The following is an 18,838-nucleotide window of genomic DNA, read 5'->3' on the forward strand; positions in this document are numbered from 1 at the left end:
AAAGTTAATGGAACTTTTATAATGGGCCTATGATGAGTCTATTATCCATAGATTAGATTTTAATTAATCTAAGTCCAATTAGGAAAACAAAAGCCTAACTTAATATAAGTTAGGGTTGTGTGAAAATTCTAACCCTTTAAGGACTTTGATTAGAAGGTCATATATATAGAAAGAGATGCTAAGGGCAATAACAAATTGATGAGAAACATGTTTTTTGGAGAAGAATACCCTACATGAATCAATTAGTAAGATTAATTGATTCATCCCCTTACTTGGAACTAACAATTAATCTCCTACATCTCTTCTCAATCTCATAAAAGTTTTTTAGTGAGATCTTTGCTTAGAAGCTTATGTGGATTACCAAAAGAGGATGGTTAATTGAGTGGCTTTGAAGTGCATCAATCATCCTTGAAGAATTAAGTATCAACAAAGCTAGAGCACTCATTGGAATTGGCGGCATACTCCCTTTGTAAGCCTTCTCCATCTTTTGCTTGTTTTATGTTTTATGACCATTTTACATCAATGAGATCTTTGGTGGGAATTGAAATTTTTTTGTTTTGTTTCCGTTGCACCTTTCCTTATGTTTTAATATCAATTTCCAATAATGGTATCAAAGCCTCCTTCGATTAATTAGTCATAATGTTTGCATAATGTTAATTGATCATAGGCTGTTTTAGAGTCGCCTTAGTTTCCATAGCTATAATTCAAATGTTTTGGTGATTCTTGTTGCATATGAGCCCTAACGGATATAAATTATGATATGTAAGTCCTTATAATTTTTGGATCTCGTTTGATTATGATTTGGGTGTTGGGAGTCCATACCATGCGCATAGACAGCTTTGATGTGATCAATACACCCTATCTCTAATCAAATCTGGATTGGCAAATTAATTGCAATAAATGCATGGGAAATTGTTATAACATATTTTATTATATATTTGATGTTCAATATTAATTCAAAATAAATTTAAAATAATTTAGAATTGGATTCTTTATGAGTAAAGCAAAACTATGCACATACTATAAATCTTAGGGTTTTGGTATGTGCATGTTTGTATGGGTTTTGATTTTATTTTATTTTGGACAGCAATGAATATGATTCAAAAGATGAATAATGAACATTTAGATTTCTGAAAATTTAAGGTTTATCTTCATGAACACTATATATCCACACAACATTCAAATCAAGTGTTGATTTGATGAGTTATACACATTGTGTGGGTTTGCTTGATGAATTCAGCATATGCATGTGTTCTTAGTATAATGGCAAGCCTTTTAAGGAAGAACATCTAGATCATGCATAAGATGAGTTCATAATGCAATCTTGAAGGTTGATTTAAGTCTTGATCATGTTACTTGCATAGTTGCCTTGTTTCTTGATGATTACCTTCTGAATCTTGATTATCTTTGTTTAATAGAAAATTTGATTTTCTTGATGATGGATCTTTATGAGTCATGATTAACTTAGTTAATTCTGGAAGTAATATGATTAATTAGCCTTGTTAGATTTTTAAATCTTGTTAAATAAGGAGTTTCCTTGTTTGTGGAGATTTCTAAATAAGATATCCTAGTTAGCATGTGACTCCTCGTCTTAAAGACATATCCTAGTTGTCTTAGGAATATAATTACTTGTCCTAATATGATTAGGAGATTAATTAAAATTTATTTTAATTAATACAAGTATTATTAGTCCTTTAGGATATAGACATATAATTTTAGAATTCTAGTTGGACTAGGTAATTGTCTAGATTAAGACAAGAGTTAGACCCTTATCCAAATCCTAGAAATGTCAGAAATTATGTAAATTATTAGAATTCTTATTTTTTAAATTTGATTCAATTAATTTAACTTTCATTAATTTATGTTATCGTAGGGCTTATGTCTTAGTATCCTAGTATGACTAGGTTGTTTTCTCTTAATTAAGAAATAAGTTTAACTTTATGTCTTAATATTTGACTTTGTATCCTAAAAGGAAATTCAATTAAAATTTAGGTATTTTATAAGAAATTAGTTATTAATTAAATTTGATTTAATTAATTTTAATTCTCTACAACTTTCCTCAACTAAGATCAGATCTTGGTTTTCTAGTGTGACTAGGATTAGTAAAGTTTGTTTGGGCAAACGTTGACTTTATGTCCTAATTTTTATTTTGGCTGAAAATTACACTTTAAAATAAAGATAAACTTTATTTTTTAATATGATTCAATTATTTTAATTCTCCATACCCATTGAGTCATAATTTCATGTAATGATAAAATAACTTGAATTATGTTTTGTTGATTTTTTTTTATACTTTATATAATACGATTATATTTGACATGATGGATGGTTACAGACTATGAAGACAATGTGATTATGTTGAATGATTGAATCTTTTGATTTAGTATTTTGAAAATAAAGACTATATTCCTTGCCTTTCTCTAATTTTATCTGGTTGTAAAATTCTTTTCTCGTATAATTTTCTACAAATCCAACACAAGGTTTCTCTAAATCTTATTTAATTGTTATATAGTTTTAGAATAGTTAGATAGAATTTTAATTTGTAATCTGGATGGAGATATGGCGCCAAATAGAGATGAAGGGGATATTGCTTCAAGACTTAGAGATCATGAAGGTAATACCTAGGTTTTGACCATCTAGTTATCTTTGGTGGCTCGAGATAACTAGTTTAGAAAGTCCATAATAATGCATAGTAGTTTGGCATGCTTAGCTTATATAATGTATGATCTTATAATATATGCAAGATCAAGCCAAAATATGAAACCCTTATATTTGATATTTGCATGTTCATGCAAAAGCATGACACCTTAATCATCATTTAAAAACAATCCCTCCAATATTAAGTCACATATTAATAATATGATTAAGTTGCCTTCCATAATTAATATAGGAACAAAAGCCTTGTTCATAGGTCAATTTGTTGAGTGACGCAAGATTGCCTATTACTTGGGCATGTTCTCTATATTAATTAATAGGTCTTACTTAACTATCTTATATAAATTAGATGAGGCACTCATGTATATATGAAGCTAGAGGCATAAATTAGGTAAAACATATATGATGTTTGAAACATCATAAAATATATTTAGAAAAATTTCATTATTGCCTAATTGATCTATAAGTTGTATAGAGATACAGTTGACAAATAGTTGTCTATCTAATTTATTTTAATATAGTTTGTTCAGTCATTCAAGTGTTAGATGTATGTCCTAAAAGCCAATTGGACTTTTGCTTTTTAGTTCATACATTGTGATATTATTATGCAATAAATATGTTTTTATTTAATGGTAGTTGTTTATCATTCATTTTTGTAGTAATATAATTATTGAATGAGTCCATTCTCAAGAGTTGAGAATATGAGTGACAGATAATCCTTAGAATAAATATTATAAAATAGTTCTTGGTCGTAGGATTAAATATTGGACATCTTTAATTCAGAAGACCAACATAATGTATTTAATCCTATGATTAGTATGAGATACTAATATATATATAAAATAGTGAGTCTCATGCCATTTAGTATGAGTTACTAAGTTAATCATTATGGGTCACTTGTAAGACGAGTGGACTGAACATGACTTCAAGAAATAATAAATTACATGGATGATTTATTTAAGTCACTGATTCATTATTAAGTTGTGAAGGTGTAACTAATCCTCAGACCTGAGGTGACAGAGTTGTCTTATGAATATGTAATTGGAATTTGCTTATGCTTTAGGTATCTGTTCATACCTATAATGGGTACTTGCAAATAGTGGCTCCAGTTGCATATGTATGGAGGCAGGTGTTCATCAATAAGCAATCCATTGCCTTGAGTAAAGAAGGAGAATATCTTATGCGATTCGATAGCATCTTGATTAAGAAATTCTTGGCCGAGGTAATTATAATTAATGAAAAAAGGGTTTTCGCATTAATCATATTTAGTCGAGATGTATCTTGGATTTGGTCATAGAATTAAGTTAATGGATTTTACTATTCCATGATCCTAATTTCATCGGGATATTGTTCAATGGAAGGACTTAATTACACAATGATCATAAATAAAGGGTTCATGGATGATCAATGCCTTTATTATTAATTGGGTAATTATAATATGTTGCTAGACGTCACTTATAATTTATGGGAACGATTGAGTGACAAATTATTTAATTATTCCCTTAGCTGATTAAAGTGTTTTAATTAATATTAAAAAGTTTAATATTAAATTTTCATTGCCAATTAATAATGAACCTAAAAAGTTACACACGTTAAGATCAACTAAAGCATGACAATGGACTTGACTTGTACCTCGAGTAGGAATACTAGCATCTTCCGAAGTTAAAGTTTGTAAATGTCTAATTAATGATAATGTATAATATATAAGTGTTATATATTGAAAGAGCTTAATACATGTCATCACAAAAGAGTTTGTAATGACATGTATTTGTACAGCAGCTAGACACTTGTCATCACAAAAGAATTTTGATGACATGTGTTAGGAAAGCAGCTTGACATGTGTCATCACAACAGAGTCTTATGATGACATATGTCAATACTGCTTGACACATTCATCACAAAAGAGCTTTGTAATGACATGTGTTTATATAATTGTATTAAGGATTATGAATCCTTAACACTATATAAGGGAGTTTCTTACTCCTATTATCATGAGAAGAAAAGAGATAATCGACATACTTACTATCATAACAACCTTATCACAGTAGGAAACTTGAGAGGAGAAGGAGTTCTTCATCTTCAAAGATTGAATAGCATTGCTTGAGGTTGGTTGCGTGAGATAATCTAGAGGATTTGCAATTGCGAATTTCTATTTGATTCTCTAACAGAAACATCATCAACAATCAAGAATCAGATTCTACTCCTCAAAGGCTGTAATCTTTTTCTTTGTGTTCTTCACGTTCATAAAAGAAAAGTTATTTTCTTTTCTCAACTTAAATCCTCAATTACAACTTGTAACCTTAATTTCCATGAGATGTGAAATGTTTAGAGCTTCCGTTATGCCACTTCATGTGTTTTTCCAACATCAAGGTCATATTAAAATCAATGGGCTTCTAGACAACTAGGATAGCTCAATTGTTAGCATTTTGAATTGATAATGAGGGCTATTAATTTGTATCGAAAAATAATTTGGGTTAAGTAACTAGTTGCAGACTTTTACTACTTACTTGTATAAATTAACTTGTACTCATTTATCTTTATATTGGAAGGTTGTAAGAAAAGATGAGTGACAATCTATCTTTGCATAGTATCCTTAACACTAACAAGCTTACTAGGCTAGATTTTTTTTATTGGCATCGCATTGCGTCCCCTTGTCGCATATGCACTTGAGGAGGTGGTAAAAAAGTATAAAAGGCGTCAAGAAGACTATGACCAAGTTGTTTGTGTAATATTAGGAAGTTTGACTTCTGAACTATAAAGACAACATGAGAATATGGATGCTCAAACTATCATCTTATATTTGAAGGAAGTGTTTGATGAGCAGTCAAGGATTGGAAGGTATAAGACCTCAAAGAAATTATTCTAATGCAAGATGGCCAAAGGTGCATCTGTAAAAATGCACATAGATTAAAGATGCTTGGATATATTGAACATCTAAGGTATCTTGGTTTTGTGATGGACCATGACTTAAGTATAGACTTAATTTTGCAATCTTTACTTTATAGTTTTTCACAGTTTCTTATGAGCTTTCATATGAATAAGTTAGATACTATAATACTTGAGCTTATTAATATAATAAAGACTACGGAGGACATTATAAAGGAGAGAGTTGTTCTAATGGTAGAATCTTCTAAAGCTACTAAGAGTAAGTCTAAGAAGAAAAAGGGAAAGAAAGTCTATAACTCCAAGAAAGCCTTAAAGGTTATTAGAGGTGTCAACGAGGATAAAGGAAAGTGTCACCATTATGTGAAGGATGGACATTGGAGAAGGAATTGCAAGTTTATCCCGCTACTTTGAAGGATAAAAAGTAAGAACAAGCTTCTAACTTTTTAGAAGAAGGAATAGACTAGCTTGAAGGCAATTATTGTCATTTAGTTTATTTATTAGTTTTTCTATTCTTATTTAGAATTTGATAATTGTTATTTAATTCTTTATCTAGAACAATTGTTGGTTTATTTCATTTAATAATATTTGGCATTGTTGCCTTATCTAGTTAAATGATTTATGTTTCTATAATATCATATAAAGGGTTATATGAAAGCAAGAAAATACAATCCTATTGCACAAAACCTAAAATAATCCTAAATTGGCATAAGGATTATATTATTGATATCAAGATAAATAACATAAAAAAGTCATGTAACTTATAACCTTATGAAATTAATATTATAATCAAGTTTTTTTCAGAAAGACATATATGTCGAATTCCTAATCTATACATAAGATGTATGCTTACTTTTAGGAAGAGTTATGATAAAGTATCATAGCAAGATTAGATTGTGATATGAAATACTTGAATAATCACTAGAATGTCTAAAACTTACAATTACTCAAATTGATAAAGTTTCATAAGATGATAAAACTTGACTTTGTGAAACATAGCTAGATTAAGAAAGTTGCAAGCCTTCTCATAGGATGTATACTCTTATAACCATTAACTCTAATATGTTCCATTTATGATATGATCATAATAAAGTCTATATAAGATATAGACTACTTTGTGATGTTTAAGAGAAACATGCACAATTAGATAATCAAGAAAGCTTAATCTAATAAATGTAAGTTTGCACAACACTATCATACTCTTGAAATAAAAGTGTTTATTTGGGATATGTTGTCTTTCTAGAAAAGGAGTTTTCTCAAAGAAATAGTGGGAGTTTGATAAATCTAGATAGAGATCAAGATAAACAAACTAACATTAAAATGGAACAAAGTGTCAAGGTGCTTAACATAAGATGCATAACCCTAAGCTAATCATATACACAATTTCAGATATTTTAGTAGGGTTCAACATATTTATAAGAAATGGAAATCTTTTATGGAATATGCAATTATATCTCATTGTTGGTAAAATTACTACATTAAAAACTAATATTTAACATTAATTCTTAAAGTTGGCATCAAGCCATAAAATTCTATTGCAGATACCATATTGTTTAACCAAGTAAAAACTATGATGGACCCATCTAAATGGATAAGATCCATTAAGGTGCAAGTGAATTTTTTGAGAAAAACTAATATAAAAGTTTTGGCACAAAACCTGAGCAAAGATGACTTAATAAGTTACATACTTAATCAAATGGTTGATTAATGATGTAGTTATAAATATCAATCCAAATAGAATAAACAAGTGTAAATGAAATGGTTAGTAGGAGTATAATAATGTTTTCTAATATTGTATATTGTAGACATATAGATAAAAGAAAAGTGACAAATCATTTATCATGAGTCTACCAAGACTTATAAATCCATAAAGAGTTAGAGTATGCAGTTTACTTTCTAGGATTAGGATCTATAGACATATATGCTTTCAACTACATGAATGTTCTACATTTCGAATACATAGACATATATGTTAAAAGGTTTAACATGGAAGAATTAAAGAAAGATTCTTGGCGATGTCTTATGACATATCTCTTTCTAAAAATGTGTTGTCATAAATACTCATTGAGAAAGAGGTTATTCATAGAATGATTTATGTGAAAGCATAATATTCTATAATGTATATATATATCATGTTATGTACTATAATTTATGGTTATTTTAGATGTTGATTGTGAATTACAGAGATTAAACTCACAAGATAGATTCAATTCATTTTAAAAGGAAAGCATGAGTTTTAGAACGAGTTCTAAAAAGGTCATTCTTACAACTTAAGCTCAATACATCTTAATATATTTGAAACAATATATGAGAGATATTTGGATCTTTTTCAAGAATAAGGTGTGGGTTCTTAAGTATTTTCGATCTAAAGAATTAGGCAGATAATAGAGCCATTTTCAAAGAACTACGATCTCATATGCAATCCAAAATATTATATTGGAGCATTACCAATAAATGACTTATTAGAAAATATAAAAATAAAATAAATGCCCATTGAGGATAACAAACTTGATCCTCCAACAAAGCCATTTGACCTAGCAAGAACAAGATCATCATAAGAAAGAGTTCGGTATTGGATACCATCATGAGTGGCTTTGATAGTGCTTTAGTGCAAGTGGAAGATTGTTAGAGTATGCCCTAAAGACAAGGAGTTGTTAGATAATTTGTCTTAATTTATACATCACAATTGATGGCATACAATTATACCAAAGGCATTATTCAACTCTTAATAGTATGAGTAGTCGTGGAATTATCAAAGAATGATCCAAACTGTTAGAGATGAACACTATGGAATGTAAAATCAAAGTAAAAGAAATTATAAAGTGAGTTTTTAATGATGAGGCTCTTAATACATATGTTCCTAAACTTTTTTCATAGTCGATGTTTGATCAAGAATTAGATATTGATTGTTGAATATTAATCAAATGCTCGAGACTACCATAATTTGTTATCATTTACTTATGAAGTAAGAAATATGTCTCAAAAGGGTGAGGAATAAGGATACTGAGATAAGCATATGGGTGTTTGTTATAAGAACAAGTTCATTGAACACGACCCCACTGAGTTGTCCATTTGGGATTTACCTTAAGCATCTATGGACAATACTCTTATGATAATCATGTAAGACATGATCCTTAAACTTGAGATAATAGTATAATACCTTATATGAGGATTACTATACTTTGATACTATTTTTTGTATCCTCAGATCTATGGAGTACTTAAGGATAGTCATTAGATGTAGTAAGAGTCATATGAAGATAATAAGTTATCAATAAAAAATTCATTGCCCAAGGAAATATGTCATGGGACCTTATCCTAATAATTCTTGAAATGATTTAACATGAGAATCCTTGGCCAAGGTTTGCATGCATGATGATTATGAAAAGTGTTTCATAGATCGTATTCAAAATGTTATATGTAATTATTAAGAGCAAATACGATTGGTTCAATTATAGAGTTGACACATGCATCCATACTCTATGAATCAATTAGGGTAAAAGTACAATAATAGGATTGAATTACACTATAATATTGTTCACCATAAAGGTTGATTAAAGCACTTTAATCATAGTTAAATATTTTAGTGGTCATGATGCATTGTTAGATACCAATTTTGATCTACGAATATATGTATTAAGTTAAATTACAAAATTAACATTGAATCAAAGGAATTTAAATTGTAATCCATTTTCATTGACAACATGTTAGGAATCTTTTGGGTCATATATAAATAGGCTTTAAGTGAGGAATAAGGCTTCAAGCATTAGGCTTGAGCTAATATATATTGGGCCTAATTAAAAGTTAATTAATTAGAAGGTAATAAGACTTGTATAATGGGCCTATGATGTGTTTATTATTCATGGATTATATCTTAATTAATCAAATTCCTATTAGGAGAACAAAAGCACAACTTAATGTAAGTTAGGTTTTTTAGTAATCTTAAACTTTTAAGGATTTTGATTAAAAGGCCATATATATATATATATTGATATGCATGGGGTGGCATGGATTGATGTCTTCGATTGGGAGAATTTTTTTCTTGAGAAGATTACCCTAGGTGAATCGATCAGTAAGATTAATTGATTCATCCACCTTACTTGGAAATAGTATTCAATCTTCTACATCTCTTTTCAATCTCTAAAAATTGTTTAAGAGATCTTTGCTTAAAATCTTGTATGGATCACCCAAAAGAGGCTGGTCAATTGAGTAGCTTTGATGTACATTAATCATCCTTATAGAATTAATAATCAACAAAGATAGGAGCACTCCTTAGAATTGGTGGCAAACTCCTGTTGTAAGCCATCTCTATATTTTGCTTGTTTTATGTGTTATGGCTACTTTACATCAATGAGATCCTTGGTGGGAATTGAAATTTTTTTGTTTTGCTTCTATTGTGCCTTTTCTTATGTTTTAATATCATTTTCCAATATTAGCCACATATCCACCTACTTTACGATATTATTCTTTAAGTTTACCCATCGAAGATGTCAATTTAGGATCGTTCTAGAACCAAAGATTCTTATTGTCAGCATCTACAAATTCATACAAGCTATTTGCAGATTGCTTCTCTTTCTCAACCGTTCGGGCAGCAAAATACAAAGTAACGGGCAATGCTAGCACCATTCCCCAGCACTGTCCTACTACTTATAACATGCTTAGAATTCAGCATGGGCAATAACAGCTTTAGCAACTTTCTCTACTGCTTGACTGTTTCCATTAGGTCCTGAACCTGACTTCTCATGGTGGTAACCTCTTCTTATAAGGCTTGAACTTCCGACTGCTGCTCTTCAATCTCGGCCATTTCTTTGACTATTCTTTATCCTCACCTAACCGAAGCAATGATGGAATGGTTGCATCTATACAAGGGGTTAGAAATCTGTGTATGCAAAATTTAGATGCATGCATGTATGCTATCTTCTTGACCTAATAATTATCGAGATGATGCAAAAGAGGATACTCTTTATTACGAAGCAAGTAGTTGCATTGCCATCAACATTCACCTAATGAGAGACTATTAGAATGTTCTCTATTAGAAAATCAATTAGAGTTTGGTGTTGATGGTAGCAATTACAAAAGAAAGGTCACCGTGGCTGCTTAATCAAAATACTCTGGTGCCTTCCCCTGAAAGATAAAGTCTACAGTGATCAGCTTCTTATCCAAGAGAGACTGGATCTCCATTTTAAGGCGGATGCAATAATCGGTAGCATGGCCAAAGGTGAAATTGTACATAGTGTTGGGCGACCTCACAATCATCGTAAGTGAGCAACTTTTCTAGTCGGAGTAGGTTTTGATAAGCAGCAGCCCTCAATCTTGGAGATCCACCAAGATATTAGAGTAGGACACGAGTGGCGTGCATACCTCTTCTTTTTCTTGCTAGAGAAGGACCAAATCCAATGCTAAATTGAGGTTAAATTTGGCCCCAACTTTAGCGACAAATATACAATGGATTTTACCAACGAATTTGAAATCCGTAGCTAAAATATGGCTACTTAATTTTTCTAGCCAAATTTAGCAACGAATTTTAATTCCATCACTAAAAAAGATTTAGTGATGGTTCTAGCAACAAATTTAGCTATGGATTATCATTTCTTTTATTTTTTGCACTTTTACTTTTCTTGACTCATCTTTTTTCAAATTTAGCGATGAATTTTCAAATTTTTTAACTTTTTGCATTTCCTTCCATTTCCTGCTTATTTTTCTTAACTTTAATGATGAATTAGTGATAGATCTTTAAATTTTTATATTACCGCACCTTTTTTAATTCCCACTATTTTTGTTGAATTTAGCAACGGAATTTTTCGTCCCTAATTTTAACCCATTCGCCCCCTCCGTTCACTATGCTAAGCATGCTAAAGAATTGGTACTTTTAGCTTTCTCTATCATCTTATCTTAGTTTTTAAAATATGGGTTTAGCGTATTCTTGTGTCTCAATTTTGAATTTCAGTGTTGTATTTATTGCTTCTTTGTCTGGTATGATATTTGACATATTTCATGCTTATCTTTTAGCGTAGTGTATAGAGTATATTAGACTTTAGCATAATTCAATTGATTTAATGCACTTGAGGTACGAGCTGCACTTATCTAGTGACTGTATCATCTAGCTAAACACTCGTAAGGCCTAGAGAGTTTCCAAATATTCTACTTTTTTATGGTAGTACAAGTATGTCTTAACTTTAATTGGGATATCCCATAGTTATCATAGTTTATTTAATTTAGTATTTTGAGCAATATTCTTATTATTGATGTTTTTCTTAAATATTGGTAAAGTATATGGGCATGGCACTTGATCCGTTTAAAACTTGTTGCATGTAAATGTTCTTTGTTTTATGCATACTATTTCTAATGTATCAGTTTCTAATACATGCAATAAATCATCATTTGATTGTTGTATCTATTAAAATAAGTCAACTTAACATGAATAGAACTGAAATTTAACATAAAGAAAAACCAAACTGAAACTTAAAATAAACTAAAGATAGCCCAAGCAGAAACTTAATGTTATCATGGAAATCTAGAACTTAGAGTTATATAAAGCCTGATGATGAGAAGGTTTAAATGGCTGAAAGACAAAAGAGAAGAGGGCATTTTGGTCCTCATAAACATAGAAAGATTGCTCAAAGAATTGTGAAATAGAGAGAGGAAAAAAGAGAGACAAAAGAGTCATAAAATCCTTGATCAAAAGCCTGAATGCATATGGATCCAAGGTGACTTTAAGCAGGTTCACAATGAACTTGCACAAGTCCACCTAGACCCCGCACGATTAGAGTGCAGTCTTGGGGGCATGGGCCTCTATCATTGTCCTCGTGCGTATCCACCCTAAGCTTGCGAGAGCTCACCCTCACTTTGTGCAAGGACAAAGCGAAGCACACTCTGACCCCATGCATATCCAGCCTGCATAAAAGTCAACTCTTAATGACATATCGACCATCAAGTGGAGAGTTTTTGAAAAGAAAACTCCCTTTATCACAATGTTGAACATGTATATCTACTTCCCTAGAGTTTCTTAAAAACCTACCTCTATAAATAGAATGTGATGACCTAAGGTTAGGGGGCTAACAACATCGATTAGAAGACTATTATTGAAAACCTACGTTCATTTTAAAGCAAAAAGTGTTTTTGGTAACTGAGGAGCAAGTTCACTAAGAAAGAACCCAAGATTTGGAAACTTTTGTAAAACGACAAAAGCTTTTTCAACACCTCATCCAACACTGAATTCCTAATCAATCTTCGATTGAATTGCGTCATCATCCCCTAAGACTCGCAGAACGATCAACTATGGTGACAACATGAGGGTTCCCATACATCCATTATCATCAACATGACTCATTTATTAAACTAGTTTTACTATTCTTTTATGTTTTCTCTTAGAAACATGATTAGGGTTTCCTTTCTCTTCTTGTTTTCCATGTTTGATATGATTAGATTAGAACTTCTTATGGATTAATATGTTGCTGATTTCATTGGATTCTGATAATAAGAACACTAGGGTTTTAAATATGATAATATGTATGCCTTTGGATTCTAAATTTAATTAGTCAAACGATTAGGATTATATGATTAGATTCGTATTTTCTTTATAGTTTTGTCATCATATTAGTTTATTAGAGTTATATAATTAAAATATGAAATCTACCATGTTTAGACATTTTAGGGTTTGCATGACTTTTTTAGGTTTCTAGTTTAATTTGATGTTATTTATGTATTTTATCTTGCCTTTCTCATGTTCTAATTAATTTTTCTTACCTTCTATGCATATGAATTTGGCTCTAGGACGTGAGAATAGCAAAGGAATTAAAGAAACCAGCCTAGAAAAGCCCTAGAGCCGATTAGCTCTATGCCCTGAGCCGATCAACTTAGGTCCCCTAAGCCTTCATTTTTAGATTTTTATGAATTTATGATGTATTTCTTGAGTTATTCATGTATTGTACTTAGTTTTAGGCCTTTTATTTTTTTTAGTTGTAGGTTGGGTTATAATAGCTAGATTTAATTTATGCACTTTATTTTTATTTATTTTTGGTTTAGTGCATGTCAAATAACTGTGACATGACTGCTTAATTAAAATGGGACACAGATTTTAGGTTAAAATTGACCTAACATGAAAATTGTAGTTCATGAGGCTAATCAAAATCAATGTAGACTTAGTGGGCTTTACCGTGCTTTAGTTGGGTCAGTTGGGCCATATTAGATTTAAGTTCATACAATTGGGCCTTATCATAATAAGTAGTCCTTTTAGGGTTAAAGGCTTAGTAAAACATAACTTATAATTGGGCTAAACTAGGAGGGACTTGTACATAATTAACTAGTAAGTTAGAATAAAAATCTTAACACGAGCTAGGCTTAATAAAAACGGGCTAGACATAAGTGAACTATATGTTTTGTTTGGTATGCTTGTATATGAATTATTGTGTTTATAAGGAATGATTTATTAAACAATAAAATTAAAGACTAAGATACAAAAATTAAGGAAGTTGGCTTCCGGATCCATCTCTGGATTTGTTAGCGTAAGCTTCCTTATGGAATTTGAGAAACGCCACTTATTAGTAAAGGTGTCCCGGTGAATTACCTGGGTAGTGACTCCCATCTCGCGCTAGTCTTAGTGACTAGTTAGCTTGTTCTCGATTAGTTTGAAAAGCGTTGCAGTGCCATAGTCGCTAAAGAGACTTGGGTGCGCGTCCGAAATCACTGCCATAGTGGTGACTCCACTAGGGATAAGACAAGCTGATTCTAGTGTATGTTTTTTTTAATTTTATTATTTAATAGATTATTCTTGCATCACTACATCATTTTCACACATTATGCACTGTGGTCCCTATAGCCCCGATGGCATCGGTTAATGGTTCTTTAGTTCCATTCAAACCTTAGAATTGCGACACTGGCTAACCAACACACACAAGTAATGAGTGAATTTCCTTCGTCGCATGGATCCTTGAGTGGGGAGATGAGCCAAGGAAGACCACTGTTTACTTATGGGAGCCTTTACCCTTACCTAAGACTCAACTAATAGTAATGATTGTAGAAATCTCCCTTAGGAACCCTATTTCTTGCTATATGAAATGTTCATCCTTATAATTGTCTAAAGCTTAAGTATTAAAGGCCTTGGCTCAAAAACATGTGGAATCAGGCTTTAGGCTCGAAATATGCAGGCTTCTATGCTTATATTGAGAAACATTGCCTTGCTTATTTTAAATCTGCTTTGAGAGTTTATGCTATGCGTGTCAGGCTTACTATCCCCTATTGATAGAAAGTCCAAACCTAATATCCTAGGGAAAAAAGACTCAACATAAATTGTGTGCAAGAGTAATAAGGTTGGAAGGATGAATTGTATATTAATGTGTATGCTAACCCTTTTCTTTTTTTGTCTGTATGCATTGCATGTGCATCATGCATCACATGCATCACATTAACCTTTGTTTTTTAGCCATATAGATTCTCTCGTGGGTTGGGACAAGTAAGATAGTGGGAGGCTGGAAAGAGTACCTGATGGGCTACTGATGCAACCTACACCTAAGGCAGTGAACCTATCGATGCGGTCTAGCACAAGTGAGTATCAAGGTCGTATCCCTGGAGATCGGACGAACCTAAAATTACTACTGTTCGTTATGTTATCAAGTCTGAAATAAGGTGTGAGAAGTCTAAATTAATTAACTAATGCTTATGAATGCAAATAAAGGAACAACAACAACTGACAATGGAAAGACAACCATAACAAAGAAGCAAACCCGAAGGGGACCTAAATGATGGAATTCTAAGTTATAAACTACCAATCTTGCTACCCGTGCCTAAATCCTGAATCGAACTCGGCTCCTCTCTCGAGCTCACCAAATTCCTAAACCTGCACTAACCTAATGGAATCTCTTCCTATCAGATTATTACAGATTAGCGTTAAGTGTGATTTAGAACTATTAAAAGTTGTTAATTCTTAATCCGGGGAGTGAATTAACCTTATCTCTAAGTGTTAACTACCAGTTTTTACTATTTAATTTCCAGTTGTTATTACTAAACAGTAAGAAGATTACAAAAATAGCAGATAAAAGTCCAATAATTAAGCACAATCCATCAACAAAGGTGAACCCGAATGGGTTCAGCAGCCCTAGCTATTCATAATGAAAGAAACAAATACAAAAGAAAATAAATAACAGAAGAGAAAATGGAACATGTAACCCCTCTTCTCTTGAATCGGAGTGCAAATGTCGCAAGTGCCAATTCTGAAACCAGCCTCAAGTATGGATCTCGGATGCCTCGGTCAATCGTCTAGAAACTTCAATCTTCGCTTGAATCCTCCAAATCAATCCTTTGAACTGACGTTGGTCTCCCAAAATGTCAAGAACAGAGGTGCAGAAGTGAGGGGCGCGCACGTAGAGAAGTCCAGAAATCAGAAGCGGAACCCTGTCTCATTTTACGTGCGCCTAATTATAGGCAAAAGTGCTCTAGCCCATGTCACGGCCCGTGCAAATGTGCATGGCTGTGCAATTGCCCGTGCAAAGGCCTCAAATTGCGTGCTAATCAAGGAATCGACTCCGACAAACATCTAATATGCGTAAATCATCCATATAGCTTGTTTTCTGCCCGGAAATCAATCAATTTCCCATCAATGAGTACGAAAACCTGAAAAACTCAGAAACATACCAAAGTGCGATAAAACATGAATAAATATGACTCAAATACACAAATAAATCACTGATAAACAATCAATAAATATGCATAGAATCATCTACATTAAACTACCCCACACTTAAGCATTTGCTTGTCCTCAAGCAATCAACAACTCACTCCTCAAACAGATACCAAATAACTCAATCAAATACTTTACAGGAGGTTAGCTCAAAACAAGTCTCAAAATTTCGTGACGAATTTCCTTAAAATCCCCAAATCACTAAATCCTTGAGACAGAGAACAAAGTTAATAAAGATGCTAAAATTAAAATGATAAACCATCCAAACTAAGAATTTGAGAACCATGCCTTACAAGATGTCACTCAAAACACACAAGTGTATATAGGTGAAAGAATATCGTCAAGCTCTCAACACAAAATTACAGAAAAAGGTGCTTAACATAAGCTTGCTTATAGATCCGATCTCCACTACTGTGAAATAGTCAATAAATATGATCAAAGGGTCTTGAGCCAGGTTGTAATGGGGTTAAGGTATGGTACGGAGAAATGTGGAAAGTGAGCTGAAAGTTGCTGGAAATTTATGCAGGTAATGCAAGAATATAGCCAAGGATCAGATGCTGTACCAAAATTGAACACTAAGTTGCTCTAATAATAAGATAATGCTCGAAATTTATTTATTTATTTATTTATTATTATTATTATTATCATTATTATTATTATTTTTACTCCTGCAACACAGATAATGCAGGATGAAGTAATACAATGCTCGATCAAAGTAGTAACATGATATGTACCATTTGGATTGAAGGGAGCATCTACGAAAAATCTAGTAACTTAGTGAATATATGCAAATTGATCCAAAATGAAATGCAGCATAAACATACATAATTTCCAGCAATAATGGTAGAAAGAAAGGTAAAATGAATAGAAGTGTGATAAAATGAGTGTCAGAGGTAAATTACAATGAAAGAAAAAGGCTAAGGCTCAAAATGGGTTTACTAAGGGAAAAACAGGGTTAGGCTTTTAGCCAAATTTTGTAATTCCTAAGTGCCCAAATCATCTCATGACTATCCAAAATTCATGTAATCTCAAAATTCATCACAAAGCAAGTTCTAGAAACAAAACATTTTGTACAATGGTCACTAATCAAAAACAGAAGGAGCATAAAAGCCTCACCATTTGAGTGGGATAAAATTGCATGAATTCTCAAACAAAAGTTCAAACAATCAAACAATCTAATAAGCATCAATATTAATAGTGTTCTATATCCAAGATAAAGTAAAATGAAAAAATTAAGGAAAAACACCAGTTTTACCTGGCTTGATTGAAATTAAGAGATTCGTTCATTGCCTTCTTTCAACAAGATTCGATAAAAAGCTATACGGGTATCCATTCAAAAGAGAAAATTATCAGCTACTTGATTAAAACAAAACTCAAGATAAGGACAGTAAGAATGAATGGATTCAATCAATAAGGGAAATGAAAACAAGATAAAAACAATAGAAACAAAATTGGTACCTACACAAAACTAAGGTACCTACCCCACACTTGAGAAAAACACTGTCGTCAGTGTGAACAAGGTAGGCACTCCAAAATAAAAGGAATAAAATAACACAATGAAGCTAATTATGTGAGTCCACAAAAAAAAAACTGGAAAACTAAAAGAAAAACAAGACAACGGAAAGAGATAAAAACTAGAAAGTCTACTGGATACTGCCCTTGATGTGTGCTTTAACACTCCAAAATATGTTACTCCTCAAAATTACGTATGAGCATCGAGTAGGCTAACTCCTGCAAAACTTAAGAATAAACACATCCCAAGCAACATATAGTAAAAGGTTTAATAAAATAAAATCTCCTCAAAATAAAACAAACTAAAAAAGAACTGAAGTATCTAACTAAAAAAAAATAACTACATAAATAAGAAGATGTCCAAGAATTCAAAAAGCATAAATAGATTCGGGAATGCCTCCCAAAGGCGCTTCTTTTTGTTCGAGTCGTCTAGCTGGACTCTGGAGCAGCATTCCTGATCGCGGGCAAATTGAGAAGGTGGGCTCAATGTAAGTTGGGGCTAGAGGCATATAAGGGCAATGAGAAGGTTTGATGTGTGCGGTAGATGACCAAAGAGGTGCTCTCCGCACCGATTTGGGATGCCCATTCATCCACTCCGAATTCTAGCTAAGTGACCTGTAAAAAAAAAAAACTTGTAACTACCCTTCTCGAGTCTATCATAGCACAAAGTCTCAAATTGATACAAGTTGTTTTCTTCAGATGAATAACACCTATCAATAAGGAAAGAGACATGTATAGCATCATCCATTTGTACATCATGTGGTTGTTTATTACATGCAGGACCAATCCCATCAATACTACAAATGGCATGAACATTGTCGGTGGAAGAACTATCAAATGGGGGTAAACTAAAAGTAACATAGTCATCCCCTACATTAAGTTCTAACTTTCCCTCAAATACATTTATTTTTGCTCTAGTTGTGGCAAGGAAAGGTCTCCCCAAAATCAACGGTACACCATGCTCATTATCCATATCCATAACCATAAAGTCCATTGGAAATATGAACTTATCTACCTTGACTAGCACATTCTCTACAATCCCCCTAGGAAGCTTAACAGAACGGTCAGCTAATTGAATGCACATCCTAGTGGATTTTTCCTCCCCCAAACCTAG

The 18,838-nt window shown here is 32.1% G+C and overlaps 1 long non-coding RNA gene across 1 annotated transcript; it reads left to right on the top strand.

Moving 5' to 3' along the window:
- The first annotated feature begins 334 nt into the window (after positions 1–334).
- LOC125369755 lies at positions 335–4,076 on the top strand. Its single transcript, XR_007215456.1, has 2 exons — positions 335–469; positions 3,719–4,076. It is a non-coding gene; the product is annotated as an uncharacterized LOC125369755 (long non-coding RNA).
- Positions 4,077–18,838: the final 14,762 nt, after the last annotated feature.

The sequence above is a fragment of the Ricinus communis genome, chromosome 4 (genome assembly GCF_019578655.1).
Source record: "Ricinus communis isolate WT05 ecotype wild-type chromosome 4, ASM1957865v1, whole genome shotgun sequence".
Classification (NCBI taxonomy): domain Eukaryota; kingdom Viridiplantae; phylum Streptophyta; class Magnoliopsida; order Malpighiales; family Euphorbiaceae; genus Ricinus; species Ricinus communis.